General features: G+C 40.4%; 1 protein-coding gene across 12 annotated transcripts in view; it reads right to left on the reverse strand.

Annotated features, from left to right (window-relative positions):
* The window catches only part of MLIP (muscular LMNA interacting protein), a 270,123-nt gene that overhangs the window by 145,612 nt on the left and 98,971 nt on the right, over nt 1–25,540 (reverse strand). The gene's annotated exons all lie outside the window — the stretch shown is intronic.

The raw sequence follows: 25,540 nt of genomic DNA on the forward strand, positions 1-25,540 counted from the left end.
AATCAGTAGGCCTCTCACAAATAGAAAAGGGGCGTGCACAGAATATTGAGGGGAAAGTGAGGAGGGGTTCCTATCCTGCCCCTAGGAAGCTCTGGAAAAAAACCACCTGAAATATAAGTTCCAGGAAAGATGAAGATTAATGTGTCCCAGGCTGAAAAATCCAGCTGAGAGAAAGTGTGGAAAGAAGCAGCAGTGGGGTGTAGATCAAGCTTGCATTTTGTCCTACCTATCAACAACAGAGAACCGTTCATGGGTTGTTGATTATGAAATGAAATTGTAGACCCTGGTTGGTTGGCTCAGTGGTACAGCATCAGCCCAGCATGTGGAAGTCTCAGGGTCAATTCACAGTCAAGGCACATAGGAGAAGGAACATCAGCTTTTCCACCCCTTCTCCACCCCCTCTATCTCTGTCTCACTCTTCCTTTCCCACAGCCATGGCTTGAATGGTTCCAGCAAAGTTGGCCCCGGGTGCTGAGGATGGCTCCATGGCCTCGCCTCAGGTGCTAAAATAGCTCAATTCCAAGGCAACAGAGCAGTGGCCCAGATAAGCAGAACATCACCCAGTAAGGGGCTTGCCGGGTGGACTCAGGTTGCGATGCATGCAGGAGTCTGTCTCTGCCTCCTCACCTCTCACTTCATAATAAATAAATAAATAAATAAATAAACAAACAAACAAATAAATAAATAAACAAATAAATAAGAAATGATATAGTCACACTAGAGTTTTAAATAGAAATAGTTTTGAAAGACACAAGGCTAGAGACAAGGGAAAACAACCAAAAATGGCCAATTGAGGTCTAAATGAAAGGGAGAAAGAGAAGATGGGGCTGTAGATTTCTCTTTCAAGAAGTCTGGCTGAGAAGTAAGGAGAACGGTTAACAGTAGTTAGACAGGAAAGTAGAGTTCAAGAGGTGCCTTCGGTCTGCAATGGGACGAACTTGAACATGTCTGCACACTGAAGGAAGGAACCAGTAGAGAATAAAAGTGCAGCAAGGTCTTGGAGCGAACAGGCAGAAAAAGTTAAGAAAACAAGAGAAAGGAGTCCAGAAAAAATGAACTAAGATAAAGGAAAGCTCGTAGATGTGATAGAGTGGGAGAAGTGGGAAGTTGATAAATCTATTTCAATACCATCAATGTCCATGATCAGACCAGCCCCATCTATGTAGTCAGAGCAGCACTGCCCCTGTGCTGCTCCATGCCTCTGTCGCAGAATACATGCTATGCCCTGGGGAGATCCCCACTCTCCTGTACCTCCAAGCTGTACCACCTTTCTATGCCTTGGACAACTTGGACCTTATCCCAAATGCCCTTTAACTTTGATCATGTCTGAGCAGTAAAAAAAAATATATGTAAAATATATAATATTTTCAATATTTACAAGCTAGGAAGACTGGCTGTAAGGCCATTGCAATAACTCACAGGAGACAAAATGTCAGGTTGAAGTTGGATTGCTGCAGTAATAATGAGGAGTGTTAAGTTTCTGGCTATATTTTAAAGAAAAACCTTAGAATTTTTTGAAGATGTAGATGTGGGATATAAGAAGTAGAAAAGAGTCAAAATGAGTACAAAATGTTTGACTTAGCCTGACTAGGCAGTGGCACAGTGGATAGAGTGCTGGACTGAGAGGCGGAGGACCCAGGTTCAAAACCCCGAGGTTGCCAGCTTGAGTGCAGGCTGATCTGGTTTGAGCAAAGCTCACCAGCTTGGACCCAAGGTCACTGGCTTGAGCAAGGGGTCACTCGGGCTGCTGTAGCTCCCAGGTCAAAGCACATATGAGAAAGCAATCAATGAGAAACTAAGGAGCCACAACAAAGAATTGATGCTTCTCATCTCTCTCCCTTCTGGTTTGTCTGTCTCTATCTGTCCCTCTCTCTGTCACACACACACACAAAAAGCTTGACCTAAATAATTTTTAAAATAATACATTAGTATTCACTGAAATGGTGAAAAAACAGGTGAGGCTGGTTTGAGAATAAAGATCAAATTTGATATGCCAAATATGTAGCCAAGGGGAAAGGTGGAAAAGGGAGTGAGACTAGAGGGAAGTTCGTGCTGGAGATAAAATTATGGGGGCTGTTAACCAATACACGGTATTTAAAGTCACAAGACTAGAGGAGAATAGCAAGGGAGTAGGCACTAGTGGGAAAGGAGAGGTCCAAGGCTGAACCTCCAGATTCTATTAACAAGTGATCCAGCAGCAGAGGAGGAACTAATAAAGGTGGCATAGGATTTTAAAGAAAATAGGAAAGCCTGGAAGATCACTGACAGCAATAGGAAAGAGGGACCAGGCGGTGGCGCAGTGGATAGAGCGTTGGACTGGGATGCAGAAGACCCAGGTTCGAGACCCCGAGGTCGCCAGCTTGAGCACGGGCTCATCTGGTTTGAGCAAAAAGCTCACCAGCTTGAGCCCAATGTCGCTGGCTCCAGCAAGGGATTACTCGGTCTGCTGAAGGCCCACGGCCAAGGCACATAAAAAAAAAAAAAAATAGGAAAGTGGACCAACCATCAGCAAATAAAAGGACTTACTGACTGCGCTGAGGGCCCAACCCAAATGTAAATCAAAGGATCTGTAGTGAAGCAGTTTGCTTAGCTTTTTGATATTCTCTCCAGGATGCCTGACCAGGTGGTGGCGCAGTGGATAGAGCATCAAACTGGGATGCAGAAGGACCCAGGTTTAAGACCCTGAGGTCACCAGCTTGAGCAAGGGCTCATCTGGTTTGAGAAAAAAACTCATCAGCTTGGACCCAAGGTTGCTGGCTCAAGCAAGGGGTTACTCGGTTTGCTGAAGGCCTGCGGTCAAGGCACATATGAGAAAGCAATCAATGAACAACTAAGGTGTCGCAAGGCGCAACAAAAAACTAATAATTGATGCTTCTCATCTCTCTATTCCTGTCTGTCTGTCCCTGTCTATCCCTCTCTCTGTCTCTCTCTCTCTCTGTCTCTGTAAAAAAATAAAAAAATAGATATTCTCTCCAGGGATGTTCAAATGTCTATCCAAGAAACAGAGAAAGTGAATTGTAGCATTTACAGAATTGACACTTGGAGTGAAAGGGTGCTATGAATGTAAGGGAACTGTGAGTACCGATGACTGTAGAACAAGTGATCCACCATGACAGGTTCATTTTAGATAGGTAAAGAAGAGGAACCACAAATTCGAGACACTAGAAGTTTTGTGGCTCAAAAACAGATCAACAACATGGTGTTTGGGAGAAAGGCTGCGGGTCATAGAATGGTTGTGAGAGTTTAGGATTTAGAAGTACAGTAATTTCAGATTATCATAAGGTCTAGGCTTTGGCCTTCAAGGACACTGAGATTATGAAGGTTGAGGAATTGTGAGACAAGAAGGTTAACAGGGCCTGACCTGTGGTGGCGCAGTAGATAAAGTGTCAACCTGGAATGCCAGGGTCACCAGTTTGAGAACCTGTGCTTGCCTGTTCAAGGTACATATGGGAGTTGATGCTTCCTGCTCCTCCCCGTTCTCTCTCTCTCTCTCTCTCTCTCTCTGTCTCTTTCTCTGTCTCTCCTCTCTAAAAAAAATGAATAAATAAATAAATAAATAATAATTTTTAAAAAGAGAATGTTAACAAGGCCATCCTTATGAAAACAAAAGATACTGGGTGACAGAAAGACGGGGCTGGAGAGATAGATGGGTAGCACGGTGGCTCAGTGTGAGACTGAACTCAAGGGGCCCCTGGGACAGGCTACCTGGGACACTAACTTATTAATTGAATATTTTCTTTGTGGTCAAGAAATCAAACAAAGAGGACTGGATTTTTTTGTAGAAGATATTACTGAAGTTATAGTTATAGACCTAATGAACTAACTCTACACCACTTACTAAACGGGCTATCTTTTTGGTAACTAAAAAACTGAAACATCTATGCCTTATGAAAATAATGCATATTCCTCAGGGGGTATAAAATATACAGACAAACCCTTTTGAACCAATTTTAATTTTTTATGTTCTTTTCAGCCTGGAAAGATATCTGTCATCATTCCATGACTGCCATCATGTTTCAGCTCATCATCAGAAAATAAGTCAATGCTCTCCTTTGTAGGGCCAAACATTAGATCTTTTGTGAGATTTGGAAAGCCCACTAGTCTTATATCAGCAACACACAATACAACATCCTTTCTGCATCCTTTTCCCATTTTTTCTGGGAAGGTTTCTTCGTATGACTAATCTCATCAATACCATGATGGATGGAGAGGGGTTTTAGTGAGGAAATCACGGCGAGTAGTTCAGATCATTCTAGTTGAACCAATACATGATGTCATTCCAGAATACCATAAAAACTGACAACGTAATAGGACTAAAGACTCATTCATCTTCCTAGAATACCGCTGGAGAACAAGATCAGGAGTAAATGCCTGTTCACACACATTCCTCAGAGGGGCCACCGTAAAAAGGGCAGCAGTTAGGTGTGTTTATGCTGGGAATTCAGTGTCAGCATGGGGCTCCTTTCTCTGCCTTTGCCTAGCATCCTTTTATCTTACCAAGGAGGTACAGATTTTTTGTACAAAATTTCAGTTGGAAAAGGATTTGAAATCACACCAGCTACGCTATGCAACAATTAGATGAAGAGCCACGTGTGAGCCGTAGACTACTGAATCCCTTCTTCTGGAAAGGAAAAAAAAAAATGCTATTTACCACATACTGTGGCCAAGTTCCACTGGAGCCCAGAAATGAATTGCTATGGTGATAAAAAATAATTTTCCACACAAAGCAGAAAGAGATGCATGTTAATAATACCATTACATTCGTTAAATGCCAGTTAACACTTTCAGTTGTCAATGCTGTTTAAAATCACATCTTCATTCCTATCCTTGGGAAACTGTTTTAATCATAGAAATTAGAGCTGAAAGGATTAAAGTCTTTTCCTAAATATGATTTCAAGCACTCAAAATCTCTGAGACTGTCACCTTCTCACAAGACACCTGAATAATTTAAGATATTCTTTGCCCCCATGCCATGAAAGCTAATTTCTCCTTTGCTCAGTTTTGGGCTGCAATGCCTTCCGTTTTTCTGTTCTACTAAAAGTTATCTTCTTCCAATGTTGCTACCCACACTCACAGATGGCCACTAGCCTCCTATTGAAAAGAGACATCGCAGCTTGTCTTAGCATTGACACTATGCCACATGCAGTCCTGAGCATTTTCTTCCGTTCAGCAGTCAGCAGCTCTGCCTCTACATAACTGTAGATAACATTTCACTTTGATACGCAGTCACATTTATCCACTCCCAGGCAGCTCACCCTCAAGCCCTCTTGCGGCAAACACCACAATGCCCAGCCTTTAAAAGTTCTTGAAAGCAATAAGGAAAGACTTCCTTTTACCTGGGGTGTGGTCTGAACGCTCCCTGTTAAGATGCACGAGCTCATTTGGAAGCCAGAGTCCCGGCAGCCACTCAGAAACCCCTATTCTGGAAGAATTGAGTCATCATCGCATAAGGGAGTGAGCAGACCAATGATGAGGTGGGAAGGGAGCCTCTCCCTGAAACGCGCACACTCACACACACACACACACACACACACACACACACACACACACACAAAAGAATTCTAAAAAGCGGTAAAGTGGGACAATCCCTGAACTGAAGAATTCTGTCAGCTCCAAAGGGTAGCTTTGTGCATAGACAATTTTTTGCTTTGGAACTTCATGAGAGGTCATTATGACGGCTGAAATGGAGCCAACAGAAGGGGAAAAAAAAAGAGGCACTGATTTGTGTTTGCCCTCTTTTCATGCATGTATTCCAATTACATATTCTGCGAAAAGAAGACAGAAGCCAGACTGTACAGCAACAAGAAGCTGACTGAAGAGCCCGAGCATCTGCCAATCTCAGTGATCAGTTGGTCACACTCCCTGGAAACATTTAGCGGCACCAATATATGCAAACACTCTGTCTAAATAAAAAGCTAGAAAGCGTACAGTGATCATTTCAAAAAAAATCAATAGCTTTAATTATCGGTCCTTGGAATATAAATAGCAAGCAACAATACAGGAAAATCTGCAGTGACTAAGGTTTTGCTATTAAACAAATTAGCTATAAAATAAAGCTTGGAACCAAACATTTGTAGAAACAAAATTGCATTCCAAGGTTCTTAGAAGATAGCGAGTGTCGTGAATGTAGATAAACAAACCTCAAAACTTCACACATGAAATTGATTGGCGTCTTCAGCTTTCAGTGTTTCTATTTTCTAAGTATTGATTTTTCTCCAAATCTGTAATATCTTTATTTGTTCTTTGGCAGTGAAAGATGTTGTGTCCCAAGAGCTGGTTATAGACCAAAATATTCAAATAACACAGTACTTGACCTAGAAAATGATCTAAATTTTAAGTATAAGTTTTGTTGTATCACCAAAGTATGTCTTTTCTGTTGTGTATATTTATGAGTATAATTAATAAACTCAAAAAGAGAATATAATACCCTCTTGTCTTCAAGGAGCTTACACTCCAACAGAGAATATACAAAAGGGATACAAATAACAGGTGTAAAGCAAAAGGAAAAAAAGTAAACATCCCATACTGCAGATCTCGAATTTTGCATATAACCTGCCTGAAGTTCTTGCTAAAATGCAGTTTCTCATTGAGGCCATCTGGAGTGCGGCCTCAGAGCCTGCATTTCCATGCGATACCTTGCTGCTGCTCTGTGACGCTTCAAGTAGTCAAGATTTAGAGCAATTTTTCCAGCATGGTGAGATCACACTTGGGCCACACTTAGAAAGATGCGAGAATAGAGAGCTATAAAGATGGGACAGAATAACACTTATTTCACACAGAAAGAAAAGCTTGAGTGAAGGCACCTATCAGAATTGCAGGAAGCAGCCAATGTAGTTGAAAAAGAAGGGACCCTGGAGTCAGTGGTATACTGGCTGGGCTTTGGGACCTGGGGGAAGTCACTGAATCTCCCAAAGTCTCCGTCCTCTTACCTGTGAAGTGTGGATAAGAACAGTACTTCCTTCACAGGGTTCCTGTGAGGATAACAATTAAATTCAGCATGTAAAGCCTTCACTCTCTACCAGAAAACATTTAATATATGTTACTCCTGTTAGTGTTGCTGTTATTCATTTTAGTAAATAAATGAGAATAAAACAATGACTAGAAAAGCAGGTTAAGTCTTGATCATCAAAGATCAAAGATCTTAAATTAAGAGTTTTAATTTATTCAGTGAGAAATAGTAATGAATAATATATATATCCTATTATATATATTATTAACTATTATATATCTGATTACTATACTATTATAAGTACAGTTGTCCCTCACCATATCACGGTTCACTTTTCATGGTCTCACTGTATCACAGATTTTTTAATTGTATATATCTAATTTTGTATCACGGATTTTTCGCTATATGGCAGGATTTTGCGTTCTATAGTTATTTTTATATATTTATTATTTTAATTATTTCTGTGGTAAAATAAGCAACATAAGTGTGGAAAAGGTCGATAACAATGTGGGAAAGGTTTATAAGTGTGTGGGGAGAGTTTATAAAGCCTTAAATATATATAAATAATAAAATAAATATAAGGTCTCTACTTCGCAGATTTTCACCTATCACAGGGCTTTCTGGAACCTAACCCCTGTGACAGACAAGGGACCACTGTATATATATCTATTATACATATTATTATCTATATCTAATTACTATTATATGTATATATAAATCCAAACAACAAAAACTAGCATTAACAAACTCCAGAGACCATTCATCTCCAAGTTCTAGTAATGGTTCCCCAACAAGAAGTAACTGTCCAGTCCTTTGTCAATGATCCAATCAGTTTATCCCAAGTGAATGCAAACAACTACATTCTCCTCTAGCTTATTCTGTCCTCCCTCTGATCTTTTCTCTTCTCATTCTCCCAACCCCCAAAAGAAAGCACCAGTTACACATTGTGGTACAATCAAATTTGGGAGAGGAAATACTTCAGCCGCATCTTTTACCCTACTTAAAGTCTTTCTTGAACCACTTACATCATGAAAACCGAATAAATTAATTTCAGGGTGATACAAAAGTAGGCTTATAGTTCTGAGTATGTGAAACAGTTTATTCTTGAATTATCATTCATTAATTATTGTATTATTTTCCATACAAACAATTGTAAACTTACTTTTGCCCTACCCTGTATTTTGCTATTTTGCTCTGTGTCCTATTGATAAATTTCATTAATCATTTTTCCCTTGTCCTATTAGTTTTATCAATTAATAATTGGTGTTACAGACTATTATCTTGTTGAAGTCATAATTTTTACTTTAAGAAAACACATAATAGCCATTAATTATAATAGGATGAGTCAGCCATGAGGTTAGAACTACATATGGCCTCCAAAAAGCACATGCATTTAGGAGAATTTCTATAGAAACCATTCTCATTTGAATAGAAAATGATGGCATCTGGTCAAAATGGCCCCGCCTTGGATAATGACAAGCAAGTAAGCTATTTATACAAGATGTAGGGTGGGGGCTGAGGGGGGTCTATCCTTCAATTACAACCACGTTTCCTATGGATTAGAAGGTTACCTAGGGTCTGCCCAAGACCCTGAAGCATTTTATAAACACAAACTTTTCATGATTTCTCTTCAACTAAGGAGCACAAACTGCTCTGTTGAATAATCTTTTCTTTTTCAAAACAGAATAGTTTGTCATAATTTGTTACAGACATATAGAATCCAAAATTCTAAAATCTTGCATCACTGATGGCTGAAGCAGGGCATCCTTCACCCTTCTGACTAAACCAATATTACTTCAAGACTTTCCAGCCAAAAGACTCTTAAGTGATTGCTTTTTAAATAAATAACAAAGAACAAATTGTCTCTCTTCCTGACATGGGGAAAAAAATTTGAGAAAAAATAGATTAGTCCACAAAACTTTGCCAAGAATCATGTGATTAAACAGATCCAGCTGTCACAGCCATTTAGGTGTCCATTTGTCTGTTCTATATGCCTTGTGCCTGATCAATGAAGGTACCAGAAACCCTACTTATTTATCTTAATAAACACCCATTGAGTGCCAGGCACTATTCTAAGCTCTGGGAGACATCAGCAGAAAGAAGACTTGGACCCCATTCTTAACATCGGTGATGGTCTCGTGAGTGAGACACCTTCACAAGTTACACTGGTGGTGAGTGAAATAGAAGAGAGTACGAGGTGAGGTACTGAGCACAGGCTTCTTAGGGGAGTTGTCTCAGGCCATTCCCAGGGACATCTCACTCACAGCCACTGCGCTCTTAGTTCCTGTTTCCAGTGACCATCATCGGGACTTACGTACTCAGTTTTAGCCCTGAGTGGTAGTGGCGTTTTTCCTCTGAAGACAGGAACCACCAGGAGTTTGGATCCCTGTCCCCAGGGTAATAGGTGACTCCAGAGATCCCAATCAGCACTAGTCTAGTTCACAGACTCAGATGTGAGTGTATGATGTTTAAAGTGAATCCTGACCTCCAGCAAAAACTGCATGTGATTCCATCATAGTCTAAGTCTGGCCTCATCTGTATCAGGCACCTGGGCTGGCCTCATCTGGATTGCTTCTACTCCTCTCACCATGGCTTATAGATTCTCTTCCCTTTGGGATTATCATCCTAGTGAAAAGAATACTAGTGACCCCCCTTAATTCAAGTAATCCAGAAGCTTCCAAGGATTGAAAAAAAAAAATCTAGCCACCTAAGTGAGACTGTTTGACCTGATTAGATATCCAGAAGAAATGTGGGTTGTTGTTGTTGTTTGTTTAACATGCTTTATAGAGCATTAGGCACAACAGCACTTGCAGTTAGGCACAACCCTTTTGAAGATGCTGAATAAAAATAGGACTTGACATTGTAACAAGGAAAGAGAAGACAGATTTGGTAACACCAAGATCTTATACTCAGGGACTTTGGTGGAGTGCTGGTGAAGAAACTAGGACCTCATAGGTTAAAAACACTGTGGGCCTCAACACAAAATAGTAGAATTCACAAGGGGGACAGAGAAATTGATAAGAAACATTTATCCACCAGGAATAGAGTCTGGCGGTCATTCTCCCTTTGCTGACTCCCTTACTCAGCATGGTTTTCTGGCATACCACTTATTTCCTTTGTCCTAGGCATTCCTTCTGCTTTGTGCCATTTGATCCTTAAGCTTTGAAACAGCCCAGGAGTCACTCCTTGGATAATCTCATCAATTTCCATAACTTTAAATGCCACTTATAAGCCAATGAGTTCTAAATTTCTTTCCCCAGCCTAGACAGCTTCTCTAGATAACACACACACATATCCAACTAACATCTTCACTTGGACATCTCAGAGATTTCTAAACCTTAATACATCCGAAAGAGAATTATCTGTCTTTCTCCTGGATCTTCTTCATCCTCCAAATATTTTTCCACCTCAGAATATAGTTGTACCTATTTCTATGGCTTAGGCCAGAAATGATGGACTTGTGTTGTTTTCTTCATACCCCTCCATCAATATATAAGTATATCTTGTTGACTCTCCTTTCAAAATAAATCCAAAAAATGAATATACCTCACTACTTCTACTTCTAACAGCCTAGGTGCAGAACCTCCCACCATCTCTTTTCTGAATCACTTCCTCCTAACTGGTTTCTCTGCTTCCACTCCACCTCCCACAGTGGATGCTCTGACCAATCCTATCTCCCTTCAGGGAAGGGACAATTTACCCCCCAGCTGCTGCAAGTGTCCTGACAGTGCTCAGCTGTCAGTTCTCTCCAAGAGTGGCTCTCAGCTGACTAGAGCTACTATCCCGAAGTCACTACCCATTTCTCAGGGACAGCTTGCATCCCATGGGCTACTTCATGCATCCATGTAAAGGCGTAGCACTCTCTTTCCAATCTGGGACAACTCTAAGGATGATACCAACTTCAGAGCTCCTCATGAAAGTCAGACTGGTGTTGGGACTGCACTGCAGCCTAGTTCTCCCTCTGCCTAATCCTGCTTCCTTCCCACCTCCCACCGGGGCTGCTCCCCAGAGCCCGTCCATGAGGACAAACTTCCTGCATGCTAATTTCCAGGTCACAGTGTGCTTTCTGGGAGCCTTATCTGTCACATCTTACTGTCGAAATTTTCCACACAGTAGCAAGATAGTGCCTTTAAAACATGAGCCAGACCATGTCACTTCTCTAATGGAATATCCTCTAATAGCTTCCCTTGTCACCTAGAGGATAAACCAAAATCCTTATAATAGCCAACAACCCAGTCCTCTCCTTTCCTCAGCTCTAACCACAACGCTTTCGGCGTATTCTTAGAGAACGCTAATTCCACCGCCAAGAATGTCTCCCACAAAGTGGTGTTTGAGCAGAGACCTAGGAGGTGAGTGTTTAGCATTGTGCCTTCACCTCCTAGGTCTCTGCTTAAACACCACTTTAACAGTCAAGCGTCCTTTACCTCCCTACAGAAAATTGAACCCCCATTCTATCACCTTACAAGCACTCTCTAGCCCCCTTAGCCCATGTTATTCTTCTCCAGAGCACTTACCAGCCTCTGATGCTTGTTTCTTTACCTGATACTATCATTGGATTTTAAACTCTGTAAGGGCACTCTTTCATTTTGATCTATTTTCCTCACAGCTAGAATAGTATGTGGCACATATAAGCACTCAGTAAATATGTGTCCAATGAATTCTTGACTGACACTGATCTCTTTATTTGTGGACATTTCTTATATGTTTTTCTTCTAATGAAAAGGATGACAATTTCAGGATACTTTGAATTGATTATCCAGAAAACAACAGAATCAGCCTGATCTCCTCAAGTCTCTCAGTTTCACTGGAATAGTTGGGGTTGGGTTCGTAGGTCCTTATGACAAAGGTAGAGGGACTAAAGGAAGTAGCAAAGTGAGAGTAATTGCAGCCAGCTCCCTCCCCATGACTCCTCTCTACAAATACCAGTAGCGAAGCTATGGAATGCCCAACCACCCAAATCAGAAGCAGACAGCATAAGGTTCTGAGCTCAGATTTTCACCAAAAATCTGTGAGATCTTGGGTAAGTCACTTCATTTCTCATGGACAATTTGCTTATAAAATAAGATTCTAGATCAGTGTTGCCCAATGTGCCTTGTGTCAAATATCAGCCTTGCATATTGTCAGATACATTTAAAAATTGAAATATTCCATATCTTTCTTTTGTAGGAATCTCCCAGTCAAGAGGCCTTTCAAGCTTGGTTGAGCCACAGTTTCTCGCATTTCTTTGGCCACAGAAGCCCTTGCTGGCCTAATGCACAGCATCATCCCACTTACAGTGGGAAGAGCTGAACTGGACAGTTCTATAGAGAGTCCTTTCTGCTGTGATATTTGATGATATTTGATGTATGAACAGAAGGCATTTTGACCTAACAAACAAAAATGGTTGCCACAAAATCACTAAATGAAATATTATTCATGATTTGGACTGGAAAGAAAGAACAGTGAGATAGATGAATATCAACAGATGTTCTCTGAGGGAGGGAGGAATGGATGAAGAAAGGGAGGAAAAAAATAAGAAAGGAAGGAAGGGAGTAAGGAAGGGACATATATTCCAGGTCTACCAACTATAAACCCACTTGTACCAATAGTTCACGAACAATATATTCATTAGCACAGGAGTATGAATTGAATTAAATTGAACTAAATAAGTGGATGAAGAATTGACTAAACTATTTCAAAACATTTCCAAAGAGGTACTAATAAAGTGTTGTGCAAACAGCGAGGGATCAAGCACATTATTTAATCCTAATACTCAGAGATTACATAGTGAATTATTTCTGTATACATCACAAGAGCAACAAACTCTGACCTCAAATACAGTGCATAAAATCTTATTTATAAGTATGCTGTGATATCAGCATCTATAGAGTTTATTTCTCAGAGCTTATTTTTTTAGAGTTTATTCCTCATAAAATAACCTGACAAAATAATATTTATTTCCAATATAGCTGTGGGTATAATATGATTTATATGCACTTTGAAGCAACAACATCCTATTTTATGTTTCAAATATATCTATATATGAAGAATGCCCTCAAAAAGCCTCCATCATATTTTACAGATAAGTATTTTATCTGTATTACTTGGTTTTAACACTGATAAAAACTGTGTTCAAAGTGCATTATTAAAATGGCTCAAACATAAAAGGGTTTAATTGATTATTTTTAAAAGCTGTGAGCTCTTTACATTCGGGCTCTGCACATGAGGGCAGGTCACAGACCTCCTCCATTCACACGGTAGACTGTCAGAGAAAGATCAATAACCAAGGTTTTGTCAGTACAGTCACATCTTGACTCTCAGAAGCAGCTGCATTTCAATTGACCTCTTCATACTTAGATAACATAAAGAATAGACAAAATAGAAGTGTAAAGACATGCATATCAAAAACTTTTTACTGCTAACTATACATATTTTATATTTTATTTTAATCCATTACTTCTTTTCATTTCTACACTGTAGAATACATGACTTAGCAGAGTAACAAGAAAGCAGAAGGCAGATGTCAGAAAGCCAGTTGCTGTCATTTTGGTTTTAGATTGGAAGAAGAAACTAGATAGCAATATATAAGAGTAGAACTAACTGTGTTTGCAGTATAGCAGAGAGAACATGGGTTTTAGGTCAGAGGTACTGGTGTGGTAGTCCCAGCTCTCCGCTATTTATTAGCTATGTGACCCAAAGCAGGTTCTTGATCCGTCTGAGCTCCGTTTATTTATGATCATAGAACCTTTTTCTTCTTTCTTTTTCATTAGTGAGAGGAAGAGAGGAAGAGACAGACTCTCACATGCACCCCAACCAGGATCCACCCAGCAAGCCCACTAGGGAGTGATGCTCTGCCCATCTGGGGCATTCCTCTGTTGCTCAGCAACCGAGCTCTTCTTAGTGCGTGAGGTGGTGCCGTGGAGCCATCCTCTGCACCCGGAGCCAACTCGCTCCAATTCGAGCCATGACTGCAGGAGGGAAAGAAAGAGAAAGAGAAGCAAGAGGAAGAGGTGTAGATAAGCAGATGGGCACTTCTCCTGTGTGCCCCAAGTAGGAATTGAACCCAGGACATTCACATACCAGGGTGACATTATGACCATAGAATTTATCACACAAACTAGAACGCTCTTGAATGTGAAAGGAAGGCAGCAGCACTATTAGTACTTTTACTTTAGGACAATCAGCATAAGATGTAACTATTTGGGGCAAACAAAATATAATCAGCTTATTTATTTGCAATTCTGTTATATCTCAATAATGTTTTAAGGTTAAAATGGCATGACATACTATTGTATATAAGAAATTTGACAATACTGTTTGTTCAGTAACAGTTATGGCTCCTTTGCTCAGAAATATGGTATTGGTTAAGCGTGAGGATGATATGAGAGACTTATTGCATTATCGTTTAAAAATAGAGCAAGAGCCTGACCAGGTGGTGGTGCAGTGGATAGAGCGTCGAAATGGGATGTGGAAGGTCCAGGTTCAAGACCCTGAGGTCTCCAGCTTGAGCACAGGCTCATCTGGTTTGAGCAAAAGCTCACTGGCTTGAGCCCAGGGTCACTGGCTTGAGCAAGGGGTTACTTGGTCTGCTGAAGGCCCGCGGTCAAGGCATATATGAGGGAGCAATCAATGAACAGCTAAGGTGTTGTAGCACGCAACGAAAAACTAATGATTGATGCTTCTCATCTCTCCGTTCCTGTCTCTCTATCCCTATCTATCCCTCTCTCTGACTCTCTCTATCTGTCACTGTAGAAAAAAAAAAAATAGAGCAGGATGAATGATTGACATGCCACTTCCTCTGCTTGGGCTACTCTCCAGCCGCCTTCTGCCTAGTTAATTTCTCTACACTTTGATGAGTTCTAAGAACCACAGAGAGTCCATGATACATCATCTTAATTTGCATCATGAGAGTGACACAATTGCTGATACACAATGTACTTCATAAAATTACTACCTAAAAGCTCCTTCCTTGACTCCATGGGTCAGATACAACCTCCTGTTGTACACACACTTAGCACCTTGTACCTCATAGCATTTGCTGCTATTAACATTCTTTGCTTTAATATGTGGCTCTGCAGTTAGAACATAAGCACCAAGACAAGAGGAAATTACTATTCTGTTCCCAGCTGTACCCCCATCACTTAATCTAGTGCCTATTATGTAGTGGGTGGAAAGGGTCAATAAATTGTCTATTAAGTAAATAAATGTTTGTGTGCATTCATAATAGTTGTAGGGAACATTCAGTGAGGGCAGGAGAGAGTTCTGTCTTCAAGAAACATGTGGTGTCTGGGTCTATAGAGTATTAAGAGTGATTTATTCACTGTATAATTTTATTACTTTGAAAATAAAGTAGGTATAAAAGTAGCAACTCACACTGAATGCCAAGCTGTGAATGTTCTAACAGTATGTAAGGCATCAGCATCAACACGGTGTGTGAGGGGCCAGAGTGCATGGATTAAAATGGGAAAATCATAGCTCTGGCCAGTTGGCTCAGTGGTAGAGCATCGGCCCAGCATGTGGAAGTCCCAGGTTCAATTCCCAGCCAGGGCACACAGGAGAAGCGTCCATCTGCTTCTCCACCCTTCCCCCTCTCCTTCCTCTCTGTCTCTCTCATCCCCTCCTGCAGCCAAGGCTCCATTGGAGCAAGGTTGGTCTGGGTGCTGAGGATGGCTCCATGGCCTCCGCATCAGGCACTAGAATGGCTCCAGTTGCAATGGAGCAACAGCACAGATGGGCAGAGCATCGCCCCCTAGAGGGCTTCCCAGTGGATCCCAGTCCAGCACATGCGGGAGTCTGTGTCTCTGCCTCCCCGCTTCTCACTTCAGAAAAATACCAAAAAATAAAATAAAATGGACAAAACATCTTTTAGATCACTTCTCCCACTCTTGACAGCCATGGTCTTTCACCTTGGTTACCTCAAACATGGCATCCATTCATCCCAAGAACAGATTTTTGTCCTAGATATAATATGTATAAATAATATTAATAAGTTTTATGGGATGCTTCTCTTAATGCTTAATATACATCATTTCTTGCATTTCTCAGTGACAGGCCAGCACAAGAAATATGATGTCCACTAGGTAAGTTAGGAAAATGAGACTGAGGGGGATCAAATTACTTCCTTAATCAGCACATGGTGTGATTGAATTGGAACTCAGGTCTGCCTGGCTAGATCCCAGGTTAATGTTGACTCTTATTTGCTGACTGCCTCTGCCAGCCTTACCTTAGGAATCCCTCCTTACAGAAAAGAGATAAGAAAGGTGCTAGCACAGGATACATTACAATGCAGCTGCCAGCAAGGATTTTGTTCCTAACATGACTCCTGCCCAGGAGAACTGGGTTCTGATGGACATTTTTCTCAAGCCTCCACTGTTCATTCTCAGAATGTGGCTACATACTCTGACTTTTCCACCTTTCATGCCTGTCATTCTCTTACTGTGTCTATTTCAGATCTAGCTATAAAACCAATGTATGGTGATTTTGCACCATATCTTTAAAGTAGAAATAAGATATCACCTATTGGGCAAATGAGTTTGTAAAATCTATATTTTCTAAGTTTGCTTACTTTTATTGGTAAAAATGGCACTGCCCATTTGAATGGTGCTCCCCAGGTGAAATTGCTAATTACCTCCCTGCTCAGAAAGGGCCATGGTTATGCTAATGTTGCTGGAGGAGGGATTTTTGTGCCAAGAAAAGTTTGTGAAGAAGAAGGAGGAAGAAGCCAAGATGGCAGGGTGCTGAAGGAGAAGCCAGTTTGTGCAGAGAGGAGAAGGGAGAAGGTATGCAGAGGGGGAACCAGAGGTGACTAAGACTGGTCGTGGCCTTTGATTCTAGGAAAACCCGGATGTGTCAGTAGCTTTGTGAGTGCTGAATGAGTGGGTTTTGGAGCCCTGTGTGATTTTACTTGCCAGCCAGGTGCGTGGCTAGAATAAAGAAATGGCCCACCAGTTTTTGACTCCATTGTTTCTTTACCATCCGCCTGAATCTAATGAGAACCTGCACTGGCACCTGCCTAGCCACGACAGTGACAGCCACGACTACTGGCCTTACATTGCCAAAAAATGCAATTACATTGTCACTGGATTGTGTTGTAAAGTACCCAATCCTCAATTCCACAGGTTTTCATAAAGACACCAAATCCAGATAAAATTTGAAAAGTTTTATTAAAGGAGGAAATTTATTAAATATGCCGGCCGCATATATCTTACAGAGGGCAGCAGTCCCAAATCGTGTGCATCTATAATATTCTAGGGGCTGGTTATATACCCTTAATTATACATGGGCGGGGGGGAAAGCCTGACATCATGGCATAAGCTTATAACCTTTGTTTTTACCTACACAGGTTTGGGAAAAGGATGAAGGGGGGGGAGGGGATGGGACACAATTCATTAGCAAATTTATAACATTTGTCTATAGGATTCATCAAAAATGTTTCTACAGATTAAAACTTACAAGGTAACACAATAGTAAAAAATGTCACTCTACATATTAAAAGACATTCCTATATTTTCTAGTGTTCATTTGCTATTCCTTTGTCCAGAGATACATACATTAACTGCATGCTTTCAGGAGGGGAGGGGTAGTTTCCATGGGGACAAATGCCTGTAAATGGCCCATTAATATAAGAAAAGGTTTAATTTAATCTTTTCTCTTCCTGCACCTGGCTAGCTATTCACTGGCTTCCTCACAGGTGTGAGGGGAGGTCAGAGAATCTAACTCTCCTTCCCCTCTGCATTTACAGTACAATGCCATCAGCCATCCTGGTTTTGATGCTAATCACACAAGTACAAAGATCATTTTCAAAATCTCTCTGCATGCCTAGCCCAGATTAATAAAATGTTCTTTAAGCTTCCTAATATTAGTTTTAATTCTCTAAGTTTTGATACCTTACAACAATTGAGTTGCTTAAGCTACATAAATCTCAATGTGGGGAGTACAATATAGACATAGAAAAATATTGTTGAATGACTAAATATATTTATAATAAATAGTTTATTATATTAAATAAAAAATGTTTATCTTCAAAAACATCTGAAGTAATGGCTGAGCTCTAAGCTGTGTTTATACCATCAATGTATTAATTCTACTGATGGAAATAAACTTGGAGTCAGAATCAGATTCAAGTCATAAATGTACCTATAATTAACTGACAATATTATGTAAGTTACTTAAATTCTATGAGCTTTAGTTTCTTCATCTACAAAGTGGGCATAATATAAACATCCAAATGTCATAGAATGAATGTAGAAATGACATAAATGAATTGACATGTACTATCTCTAGTGTATAGCCTGACATGTAGTAAACATGCAATAAATATTAATTTCTCTTTTTTTCAGATAAGTTAAATGTATGAGGTTCAAGAAAAATTATAATTGATACAAGTATCAGAGTAATACCATGTTTACCTGCAGTTTCCTTCTTTTTTTTTTCCTTGATGTTGTCACTCCAAAACATAACAGAAAGGTAGATTTTAACCATCTTAATCCTTGTCTATCACCAACCTAAAAATCCGTTAAGAACCTGTGACTTGCCCACATTGCTAAAAACAAGACTCATCAGGAGGTACTCAAAAATGGAGTCAGGAGTTAGCAGATATAGCATTAACTTCATATCCTCCAGAATCAAATCACCAGTTAGACTGTGGGGTTTTCTTGAAGGAAGGTATATCTGCATTTGTAAAAGATCATCGAATAGGTGAGGTGTTGCAGGTGAATCAATTTACACTGAGATAGTTGTTTCTTTTACTTTTAAATTTGACACTTAGCAACTTTTCCCAGTACATCAATACATGCTGGCAGGATAGGAGTTATCCTGGGCCCAATGCATCTGTGCAGTCTTCCATAAACATAGATATTAACAATGCTTTTTTTTTCCTAATCATCACTACATCCCTAGTGCTTAACATTTAGTAGATACTAAACATACAGTTGTTGAATGATTTAATTAATAGTGTATGCCTACCCCAGAGAACATAAGAGGTAAGAAACTAAGGTGCTGTGGATTAAGTGCAAAGAAATAGGAGATGAAACACAAAGCTATACTCCCTACCTTAGTGGCAAGTCAGTAGCTGCAACTGTAACTCAACCTTCCCCTGCCACTTCTCTGACTAAATATATGAGGTCATAGAAAGCTTCCTAAGTCAGAAGTGGCTACTGTGTTTCACAGGTAAACTATTCAGACTCAGTATAGAAGATACTATGAGGAAAACATTTTAATTTATTTTCTTCTCACAATATAAGAAGGAAATTTTTCAAGTTAATAAAATCATTTAAAGCAGGGGTCCCCAAACGTTTTACACAGGGGGCCAGTTCACTGTCCCTCAGACCGTTGGAGGGCCGGACTATAAAAAAAAACTATGAACAAATCCCTGTGCACACTGCACATATCTTATTTTAAAGTAAAAAAAAAAAAAAAAAAAAACCGGGAACAAAGACAGTATTTAAAATAGCGAACAAGTAAATTTAAATCAACAAACTGACCAGTATTTCAATGGGAACTATGCTCCTCTCACTGACCACCAATGAAAGAGGTGCCCCTTCCGGAAGTGCGGCGGGGGTCGGATAAATGGCTTCATGGGGCCACATGCGGCCTGCAGGCCGTAGTTTGAGGACCCCTGATTTAAAGGTATGTCATATATCACGACAGGGAAACTGAAATAGCAACAACCATCTTACCTGAAAAGAATGCTATTTATCAAATTGTCACAAATTAACAAAAAGAGTCTATTTAAAATTTCCAAAGAAAAATGGTTACCTCTTTTCCATAAAGAAATGAGATTATCTGGCTGATAGGGATTTTGTGCTAATTTAATAAAATTGCACATGGGACATTCCCAACTTTATGCCTACTATACGATAAACTCTCAAACACGATTAGCTGTTATTGTAACTATATGGTATAATATTGAGTTGCCCAAATTAAATAACAATCTAACATTAAGTATATATTTAAAACCAATAAATGCCAGTGACATAATCATCATTGTTAAATTTTATAAATATATCTTTCCTAGATATATACTTCAAAGTATATATTTTTTAAATCAGTATTTACATTTCTGTATATCATGAAATTCCAGTCTCACCGATGATTTTGTTCATTGATATATCTACATGGAAAGGCAAACCTATTCCCATCGAACCTACCTATTCTAATTACCAGAAAATTCTGAAAACGGAAACACTGTTTAAGTCTTTGGTTTTAAATATCACAGTACTATTTTATTCAGAAATCCAGTCGTTCCTGGTAGAAATATTTTAAGAATTACTCCTCAGTCCTTTGAAAGCATGAATTGACGTTAAGAAATATGATTACCTGGCAAGGATTAGGAGCTGAGCAGGCTGGCAATCGGTAAGTCTTAGATTCCGCTGCTCATACTGTATCATGTTCAACTACGTGTATATATATATATATTATTTTTTTTCAAACTGACATGTGACTGTGTAGGAGAGGGTTGAGCTGTCAAGCTATGTGAAAATAAGTTCTAGAGGTTCTAATGACATTCAGTTGAGCAGCCTGTAGGCACGAAGGAATCTGAGACACAAAAAAATCATTGTTGCAGCCCATAGTCATCAAAATGTTTTGCTGTAAAGATAGAATGCCTTCTTTCTTTCTGGAGACATTTACTGTGGTCCATAATGTATCATTTCCATTCTCCCAATAAGCTTACTAGCAGAAATGCAATACAGTTTCCCTCGGGACTTCAAATTTTACTTAAATTACTTTTAAAAATATTTTTCCTTCAAAAACTGACATAGGAAAAAAATAAAACAAAATGAATCCCTCTTCAAAATAGCTGTTTTAGGGAAAGAAGAATGAATAATCACGATGTACCCTTAACATTTTCTATAAAAATGTACATGAGCTTTTTATCTCAGATAAACAAAATCTGTGGGCTTTTTACCAATTCATTACTTTTAAAGAAAAACGTGGGCTTTTCTAGACTACTTAATCATTAGCTCAGGAACCAAACAGCTGAGCTTCCAACTCTGCCACTTAAAAGCTGTGACTTTAGACAGATTAGTTAACTCTCTCTGCCTCAATTTTCTATCTATAAAATATGAATAGTAAGAATAGCTACCTCATAGGTTTGTGGTTGGATGAATTAGTATACAAAAGCCCTGGGAACAGTAGCTGGCATAGAGTAAGTATTCAATAAATATTAACTATTATTATCAGTGATTATTAACAATAGGATGTCCATCTGTGTTTTAAGTCCATCTATTGTTTCTTCCTTTGCCCACCAATTCCCACAGCCCATTTCCAACACTCTTAAAAATAATCAATGAATGACCTCTTAACTGCTCGCATCACTGATGGTTTTTCTGAGATTCTGTGTTAATGACAGTGTCGGCTTCTTTCATCATCAAAAAAGTCTTTCTCCTGTCTTTCTGAACCCTCACTGCCCTGGCTCTTCTCCGATCACTCCTCTGTGTCCCTCCCACCTCTGAGAAAGAGCCCAGAGACTCAGTACTAAGCACCTCTCCCCCCCCCACCCGAGTTCTACCCTCCCTGATAGCTGTCCTCCACCCTCACGGTTTCAACACTCATGAGACTAGCCGGCGCTCCATGTACACCCCCACTTTTGCGGTCTTTCCCAAGTCCCAGCTTCTGTCAGACATCCCATCTAATGGCTCTGACATGAGCACCATGCTAGCATGGAGATCAGGGAGTTCAGAAAACATGGGCTTGAGCCTTTGCTCTACTGTTTGCAAGTTGCGTGGTCTTGATCAATTTATTAATTTCTTGAAATCTCCATTTTCTTATCTGTAATAAATCATTTTTAAAAAATTAGCCTGAGCTGTGGTGGCATAGTGGATAAAGCTTCGATCTAGAATGCTGAGATTGCCAGTTTGTAACCCCAGGCTTGCACAGTTAAGGCACATGCAAGAAGCAACTACTACAAGTTGATGCTTCCCATTCCTCACCCACCCTTTTCTCTGCCTCTCTCTCTCGCTCTCTCTCTCTCTCTCTCTTCCCTTTCTCTAAAATCAATAAACAAGCAAACAAAAAAATCTTTTAAAAAAAAATAAAACCTATCTCATAGGCCCCAGTAAATAATACAACAGATGGCCCTGGCCGGTTGGCTCAGTGGTAGAGCATCTGCCTGGCGTGCGGGAGTCCCAGGTTCAATTTCCGGCCAGGGCACACAGGAGAGGCACCCATCTGCTTCTCCACCCCTCCCCCTCTCCTTCCTCTCTGTCTCTCTCTTCCCCTCCCGCAGCCAGGGCTCCACTGGAGCAGGGTTTGCCCGGGCGCTGAGGATGGCTCTGTGGCCTCTGCCTCAGGCGCTAGAATGGCTCTGATTGCGGCACAGCGATGCCCTAAGATGGGCAGAGCATTGCCCCCTGGTGGGCATGCCGGGTGGATCCCGGTCGGGTGCATAAGGGAGTCTGTCTGACTGCCTCCTTGTTTCCAGCTTCGGAAAAATACAAAAAATAAATAAATAAATAAAAATAAAAATAATACAACAGACATAAATAAAGTATTTGGCATAGTGCCTGGTACATAGAAAACACCATTTGTTAGATGGTTATTAAAATTAATGCCCAATTAAATATGTGCACACATATAAAAAGTAATTCTTCTACACCATAATTTCTAGAAATGTTTTACTGCCACCATTATTTTCAAGACACCAGATTTTAACTTTTTTATTATTATATTTTGCCTCACTTGTTTCTATCACCTGAAATAAAAGCTGGTAATATAGTCTTCAATTGTAATTAAAATTTCTCTCAGCTGTGTACGCTCTTGCCTCATTTAAAGGTTATAATCTTGGCAGCTTCAGGCAAATTGCAACACTATGAAATACCTTTGTAAATGTAGTTATAAATAAATAAATACTTCAGAATTTATATAAGGGAATTAAAATAATATGCCTTTGCTCTTATGTTTATTTATGAGTCTAAAATACACCTTTACAGTGATTTTAAATAATAAAAATTGTCAATATAATTTATGAAAAAGAAAAGATTATTCTGCAGCTTCCCTTACTGGTAGATGTAGCTATGTGATTAAGCTGTGATCAATAAGATGTAATTAAAAGTAAGTCCCCTTAAAATGGTGTGCAGTGCCCTTATTTATCTCATCCTCCATTCTGCTCACTGAATTTCGACGTGATGGCCGGATCTCTAGCAGCCATATTGGACCCTGATGATAAAAGTTTCATTCTGGAAATGATAGAAAGATGAATGAATTGACAGGAGGAGCTTCTAATCAAAGTAAAGACTGACAACCTCTGAACTTTTTTTATATGAGAGAGAAGTAAGCACCTATAGTGGGCTTTCTCTTTTGTCTACAACCAGATCTAATATTCAATAAAATAACAACATTTTAATTTCTAACTCTGTCCTAAGATGCACCTTTCATTCTAGCTGGGTGTAGAGCCAGGAGCCAAAGCCAGGGCCACTATCACAGCAGCCGCCTGGCCCATGCAGGTTCGCATTGGATTCGGACAGTCGGCAAAGAAACAACGGAGCCAAAAACTGGTGGGCCATAGTCTTTAATCCTACCTTGCACCCGGCGGGCAAGTAAAAAATACACACTGGGCTCCAAAACCCAGTCACATTCAGTGCTCACAAAGCCACTGACTTATCCGAGTTTCCTAGAATCAAAGGTTTCTAGCTCACCAGACTTATTCACCCCTGTTCCCCATCTCCTTCCTTATCCCAAATACAAACTCTACACAAACTGGCATCTCACTCAGCACTCCACCATCTTGGCTGCTTCTCCTGACCTCCTCCACGTGGCCTCCTCCCGCTGCTGGCTCTACTCTCTCCTCTGCTGAAAATCTCAGGAACCAAGAGGGCAAGCTCTCGTTTTACCCCCATTTTATAGTGTAGAAATCCAAACCCTTAATCCAATATACATAATAGGGAGGTCTCTAATACAAAGACACTTCTGAGGCATGATTGGATTGTACTGCCCCACATCAAAAAGGGTGGGAAAGGCTTAATCCCAAAACCAAGCCCCAGGCTCCAACAATCCTGCCTGCCCCCAACACACATTAATATCACCTGGGCAATGGCCTCTTTAACAAAGTGAGCATAATACATTTTATCTGCCCAACACTGGGCCAGTTTCTTCAGTCTCTCAATTTGCTTTGGCTCTGATAGCTCTATTTTTCTGTATTTTTATTCTCACCTTCAAATATCTTGGGTTTGCTCTACCAAAAAGGCTCAGCTCTACCAAGAGCCTACATCTGAGTTTTGAAGTGCTCTACTCTATCACTCTCATCTGACTGTTGTAGCATTTACATTTTGTTCCATGTCATTAATTTGGCCCATAGGATAGTCTTGTCTCTTGATATATTTATAAGAGAATTAATAACCAGGTGTTTTGGTTTTCCCAGAAACAGAACCCAAGACAAAGTTCAGGATGCCAGCTGTTTATGAGGGGCAAACACTGAGAGGGAAGGGGCAGAGAATTGGGCAGATGGAGAAGTTAGTTAAACTGTGATTCAGACCCAACAAAGTCAGGACAATTGGGTAGGGAGCTCAGGAGTTGCAGAGGCCCTGAATAGGAACATAGAACAGGAACAGAATTCAGTGCCCCAAGGCAAAGGCCACAGTGGCCTTACTGACAAAAGGACTGAACACAGTACTGTGCTGAACACAGCACAATAGGGATGGAACTAGCAATCCTGACTAATCAATAGGTGGGATCATTTCAACTACTCCCTTGCCCTTTTGTCTGCTCTAAAGAACTTCCCCTTCCTGACTTCCTCATTTTTTTCTCTGTTTCTGTTTGTGTATATCAATAAATACCAGTATTGAATAAATCCTCGTAAGGACTGGGGGTCGGAGCCCATCTCATGAGAACTGTACAGGGGATTGTGAGGTGGTCTCCCCTGGGCTCCTCAGTGCACTCCATGTGGTCTCCAGGTAGTCACTGTCTCCACAACAGATGTGCCCCGTGTGAGGAAAGAAACAACAGGGGAATGAAACAACTAGGAGTAAATATTACCATGAGAGTATCCTGTATCCAGCCGAAGGGGCCAGGCCTTCCTCTGTTGGGGGCTGCCCTGACGAGATGTGACCTCAGCAGAGCATCTCTTCACCAACGAGGCAGAGCCTGAAGGGGGTGACCATTGGAGGCTGCCTGCCACCCACAAGTCCTGCAGCTCAGCAGCCAGACTCCCTCAGTGAGGGATCCGGGCATCACTCTTCTGTGCCTGCCACTCTGTGTCTATCTAATGTTTGATAAATATTTACAGAATTCTTCATTAAAACTTAGTCTATGCCTAACTGAAGAAATATAATTTGTACCAAGTTCCTGAGATGAATCCACTCATGCCCTAAGAAAAGGTATCTAAAAGTTTCTATGTAAGAAAATTTCTTTTCAAAACATTTTCCTTCTGCATCCTGGCAGGATTAACTTTGCAGGAAATTTAAGTCCTTTGTTTTGTAGAACACGGCTTTTCTTACTCCACTCCACGTAAGGCCTACCACCATACCAGATGTTGCCAGGGCCTCCAGACACAGCCCATCTGAAGTCTGAGCTGATAGGGGAGAGCTGCCCATCTGACTTGATCCTGATGAGAAACCCTGTGCTCTTGGGGGACAGTCTTACAAGGATGAAAACTCCCCACTCATCTTGAGATTGTGA

Source organism: Saccopteryx leptura, chromosome 1 (genome assembly GCF_036850995.1).
Source record: "Saccopteryx leptura isolate mSacLep1 chromosome 1, mSacLep1_pri_phased_curated, whole genome shotgun sequence".
NCBI lineage: Eukaryota > Metazoa > Chordata > Mammalia > Chiroptera > Emballonuridae > Saccopteryx > Saccopteryx leptura.